The 5,992-nt window shown below is 35.8% G+C and overlaps 1 protein-coding gene across 1 annotated transcript in view; it reads right to left on the bottom strand.

Annotated features, from left to right (window-relative positions):
• The window catches only part of Tmem47 (transmembrane protein 47), a 27,417-nt gene that overhangs the window by 19,782 nt on the left and 1,643 nt on the right, over positions 1–5,992 (bottom strand). The window lies entirely within an intron of this gene.

Below are 5,992 nucleotides of genomic sequence, written 5' to 3'. Positions count from 1 at the left end.
GGAGGGGAGGGGAGGGGAGAGGAGAGGAGAGGAGAGCAGAGGAGAGGTGAGGAGAGGATTCTTGTGGTGGGACAAGCCTTTAATTCCAGCACTTAGGGAATTAGGCAGATCTCTGTGTTCCATGCCAGACTAGGCTACATACAGAGCAAGTTCCAATATAGCCATAGCAACAAAGAGAATCCTTGTCTTGAAAAACAAGCACAGAAAATTAAAAAGACAAAATTGCAACTTAAATACCTGGGTTTATTTGGGAAAAGCTGAAAGCTGAAAACCCACAGATGGGAACAGAAATGGACAACCTTCTAGACACTATAAGCTTTGAAAATAATGTATAAGACAGCTAATAACATTCAAAATAAAGGAAGATCTTCAAAAAGACACTCACATTAAATAATGCAGTAGTAAGTACTGGAGAATAAAATATGTGAGCTAATCTCTCAGAAAGCTCTTTGTTTCTCACTTCCTTAGGGAAGAACTTCTACTGCTTCATTTTCAGCAAGTTGTAAACTTATTTCATTAGCTTAAATTGTATCATTTGTTTCATCAACCCCTTTGTCTCCCTACATAGCATAGAAGACTTACTGGCTAAGTTCAGATCTGGATCTACCCCTTGCTACTCAATGAATTAATGAGGTTAACTTACTGGTGCTTTCTAAGACAGTAAAAAAAAAAAAATGGAAATGGTGCTAGGAATAGTCTCTCAGTATCATTCCCAATAGACTATAGCAATGTTTTGGTGACTATTGGTTTTAATAGTCTTAAACATGGTATCAATAAATTCTCTTGTAAAAAAGTTAAATTTTAGGTTTAGTGCCTGTTTTGATATAAATAATATGGAATTGAGGAGATTTCAACTTCTATTTTCCCTACATCGTTTTTTCTAATAGACATACAGTTTAAAGAGGCTGGATATATGCAAAGTTTGTGGAACTATGAAGAATTGACTCCTTAAATTATCAGTTTAAACTTCACAACAGTTCATAATCATGCTGACAAACTAAAATGGTCCACATGTTTTCCTTATTCTTTGGGAGACCATAAATGTCTTTCATTCTTGTATATATTTGCACTTTATAAGTGGGGTTCTTTGTTGTTTATGTGGCAAAGATTCCAATCAAAAAGAAAGTCGAGGATTTACTAGTTTCCTCTAATCCAATATAAACCTAACAGAAAAGTTAAAGTGCCCTTCTCTAATTTTCAAGAGAGATGACCTAATAATCTGAAGAGTGGTAGATTCATCTGTCAGTGCCCTGGACATGAAATATTTAAACCAATTTCTAATGAGCCTGATCTTCGGTTCTATGAACTCAAAGAGCAAAGATGGCTGTACCTATCGATATATGTACCTATCTAGCTACCCACCCATATTTGCATTTATGTTCATATGCTCATTTCATCCTACACAAATAAATTCTAAATTCTTATAAGCGACCAATCACTGAAGCCATGTATTGGCTAAGGGTAGTATTTATCCTAACCACAGGTTATCTATATATGGGTTAGAAAAACCAAGTCCAAAAGCTACATTTGTAGTTTTCTTGTTCTTCAAAGGCAATAAAGATTTTGGAGATGTATAGCTAGATTGTGTCAGATGGTTTACTTCATTGAGAGGTGGAGTCCAACTCTCCATTTAAATCTGAGCTAGCCATGTGGCTAGGTGTAACCAATATAATGTAATAGGAAAGCTAGAAGACTTCCCAGCTGGTTCGCAAAGAAGATAGCTCAATTAAAATTCTCACTCAGTAGGTAACCGGTCTAATTATTCTGAGATCCCCATACTAAAAAGATTGCCTGCAAGTGCTCTGGAGGCAAGACTAGCCTTTCAATCATTCCTACCATAGTGCCAAATCCTTGAGCAAAAGGATTTAGAACAGGATTCTACAGAATCAATATCCCAGTCCCTGACTGTAAAAGTCATGCTCATCTATGACCACAGATATCTGGATTAGGGACAGGGTAGGCTCATTATGCTCTACGTGCATTCCTGACCTTCAGTGTTCCACGGTATGGCTATTTTATACAACTAAATGTTTGTAGAGTTAGTTGTTTTTTTTTTTTGAATTAGTGAAATGAGCATATGATCATCTCTTATCACAAACTGAGAGCCTGGTAAACTTATGAAAGTCCATAATATTCTCTGAAACATTGCACCGTCATTAATGTGACACTGGGAATAAGTGAGGTATCTGGCCTTTAATACTATTGACTAAAATGTAGCTACTAAGATAATACTTCTTTGGCTATGATCTACCAGGGGTCATATTAAATAATATGTAACTCAGACCAATATTTAAGCCTGACATGAAAACAATTATTTCACTATACAATGCAAAATGAAATATTACTTGCATTGAAAACATAACATTTTGAGTTTACTTTTCTAAAGATATAATATGAAAGAAAAAAATGTTTCATGTATTTAAACTTCATGACATGCTATCTGAAGAAGCTAAGAACATTTTCTATGCTGACAAGATTGAGGAGTGGCCAAGTTCTGGCCAGAAGGGGGCTGAAGTCTCATATGTTCTTCATAATAGTACTTTGTCCTATCATTAGATTATGTTATAATTTAGCATAGTTCATACAGAAAGTTATTGTGGAGACTTATTTTGAAATACTCACAAACATTTTCATTAATAGAAACTAGAAATATTGGCTATAACTTAGGTCTCTAAATTGTATAATTAATAAACAAAATGAACAAAATCTTGAAATTCATTTATTTTCAACAGGAAAGATCTTTTGCTTGAGAAAAGTTTTTGTTTGCTTGTTGTGTTTTTGTTGTTTTGCAATGCCACCATTTGTTTTAAATGTCAGCTTTCACACTCCCATCAAAACCCGTTTGTTGCCAATAGACTCGATAAGAGACTCCCTGGAGACTACAATCCTCTATGAGTCTGAGCAAAAAAAGGATTCTACTTGACCACAAATTAAAATATCCTTTAGTGAATTTGAAATTCAAGAAGACCTTAAAGGAAAGAATCATCATGAACATCTTGATTTATTTCATCCTGGGTTTTCTTTGGCTTATTAGTTAAGGGGCTAGCTAGTGCTGGTACTTTTCTACTCACTAGTGCATTTGTTATTCTCGTAGAAGAAACTGGAAGAGGGTATACTTGTAGTGAGTAGACAGCTTGCTATTTGTAAACACATTTACGAGTGTCAACTCATCTCTGGGAGAACCCAAACCTTCCTGGACCAAATAATATTATGAGGTTTTTCTGATGAAATTCTATTTTCAAATTAAGGTGTAGTCTCAAAACATGCAAAGATGCAGTGAATCTGAATTTAGAAACACTGTATCTTAGATTTTCTAGGAATTGCAGGTGTTCAGGCAATTCCATTTATCTTAAATTACACCTCAGATAGCTTTAGTCATAAATTCCTCTTAAAGGGAATTTTTATACTAAAGTTAAAAACATCAGCTACATGTAAGCACTCTTGAAAGAGCTTTCTGACAACTGAAAATAATAATATTCACCTGTTTTAGCATAGAGTGCTCTGTCATTTCTAAACTACCAATAACCCATGCTACAAATACAGCTTATTCTTAGGGAAGTGCACCAATGATGCTATTAATATTTCTTGAAAAGGGTACTATTTGATCAAGTGTTTTGTTGATAGAAAAATGGTTAAACACACCCTTGTTATAGTTGCAAATCGCTCTCAGTTAAACCTGTTTATTGAACCACCTATATGTTTTCTATTTTGCTGAGTCAAAAAGCAGAATGTAAAAAGCCATCTGCTTCATGGGAAGTAGCTACATAGGAACTGTTTAGAACAGAAACATAAAATCATCCTATGAATTACACAACTTCTTGATGTGGAGTTTAGGGAACCTTCATTCTGTTTTCTCTTGTAACTGCTATGGCTATGAAACCCTAACTATTGTATTCCAGGGGAAAAGTTATCAAACTAAACAAGAAGCAGTGGTTAAAACATTATAAAAACTTTGAATTGGACTGAGGACGTATTAAAAAGCTGTACAAATGTCCTGGGGGAAAAAATCATTATTAGAAAAAGAATTCTATAGCGAGCAGCCTTGTGATTACTGCATGTTCCAAACTGCCCCGACCCATAATACCAGTGACCAATTTACCCTTTTCTCATTTGTCTTCCTAGAAAACATACAAGCAAATATAAATGTCAGTGCTCTCCTTCTTCACATCACGAATTGAGACTCTAGTGAAAAGCAGTCTGGCTGACTGACAACCAGATTACTGCTTTACACTAGAAGTGCTGACACAACCTTCAATATAACAGGACACAAGAGGCATAGCTCTGCTCTAGCTTAAAACCACAAAAACAGTTATCAACAGCAAACAAGGCATATTTGGTACCAAAATTCAAATGCAAGTTTAAAATCGTGGCTCAGGGGAAAGTTTCAGTAGAAACTGGGCCTAAGTAGGGAATGTTGTTCTCAGAAGAAAAACATTCCAGAAATTTTCCTTCTTGAAATAAAACCTTGTCTCTTCAAGGCAGTTTTAATTCTAATTAAAACAAAGGTTTTTAATTAAGCCCTGAAGATACTGGCAAAGAATCTTCCGTAAAACTGTCCTTGGTGGGTTTTCCCAAAGTAATTGATTTTCCAGAGAGAATGAAGTCGATCTTTTAAAAATATTCAGAAAGACATTTTGCTCCTATCCCTCTGCTACTCTGCACATGGAGCAGACTAAATAAGCTGTGCACCATTGGAACAGTCAAGGACGGTGTTCTGGGCTGATCCTACTGTCCCTCTTTGTCTTAAAACACTGGTTTATAGAAGTTTCAAGTCCATATAACATCTTTAGGAGCACATTTTCCAAGTGGGCACAGCAATTTTCTGTATTTTGGCCCTTCCCTTCACAACTTTTCTGCTACAACACAAAGTCAAGAACTTCCACATAACTTGTAATAAAGCCACCTGTACTTGTAACCCATCTTGTTATCTTTTAGGAGGACCTAAAACTATTTTTTCAAGCAAAATGAAGCCAATGCTGATTTAAGGAATCCAAGTTGAAGTACATGGAGACAGAATAAGGGATGGCGGCTGGGAGGGAGGTGGCTCAGAAAGCATGCCTGCCTTTGGTTTTCCCTTTGCACAGTCCTATGGACACCATATTTGCATTAAGCTTATGTCTCCTTATTTGTCTAGCTGAAATCTTTCGCTTATTTCTTTTATTCTTTTTTTTTTTTTTTTTTTTTTTTTTTTTTTTTTTTTTTTTTGGTCCAGTTACAAATTTCTTTGTAGCTAAAATCAATGGGTATGGAGGCAATTAAGGAAAGATTAGCAAACAAACTGGAGTTGCCTTCCCTCCATTCCCCACATTCCAAGCCAAGAAAAAAGGATAATAGCCTAAAAAGCAAATGGGAGCTGAAGCTGGTTTCTCCAACCTATCTGAAAAGTCTTTATGCAATCAGGGGGCTATTATTTCAGGAGACAGAGTGAAGGGGGCAAAAGATTCACGTTGCTAAGGAGATCTGCTGAAGCTGGCATTCCTACATAAATTTCCATTTCTATTGAAGGGAGAAAGAAAAGATATTTTTTCCAAAGTTTATTTGGATCCCCTGGTTACCGAAGAAAGACATTTTGTGGGTTTATTTTATCTTCAGTTGTAAACAACTAATCCTGAAAGAATTAAAAGGCCTGAGTGTTGACCTCCTGCTGCCAACCAATCCCCTTCACTATGAATCAATCAACAAAGAAAGCCTTCAATAGGTATTCTGAGGTAACAGCAAAGAAAAAGCCTTTGTAAGCGCAAAATTAAATTTCTGGAAGGAATTTAACCAAGTGAACTAATTTCTCCTATAACGAAAACACGTAAGACAAAGAAAAGTCGGATTTTTTTTGTGGCCTTTGTGCTATTTCAACTTTATTAGAACTTGAAAGATTTCCAGCGAAGCTTAAAAATAATTGTCTCAGAGAAGACATGAAACTGTCAAGAAGGGATTTAATGAGTTTTCTCAGGGCAGTGTGTGAGTGTGAGCATGAGCTTGTGCGTGCGTGCGTGCG

The sequence above is a fragment of the Mastomys coucha genome, chromosome X (genome assembly GCF_008632895.1).
Source record: "Mastomys coucha isolate ucsf_1 chromosome X, UCSF_Mcou_1, whole genome shotgun sequence".
Taxonomy (NCBI): Eukaryota; Metazoa; Chordata; class Mammalia; order Rodentia; family Muridae; genus Mastomys; species Mastomys coucha.
This window is presented reverse-complemented; position numbering and strand designations above follow the sequence as displayed.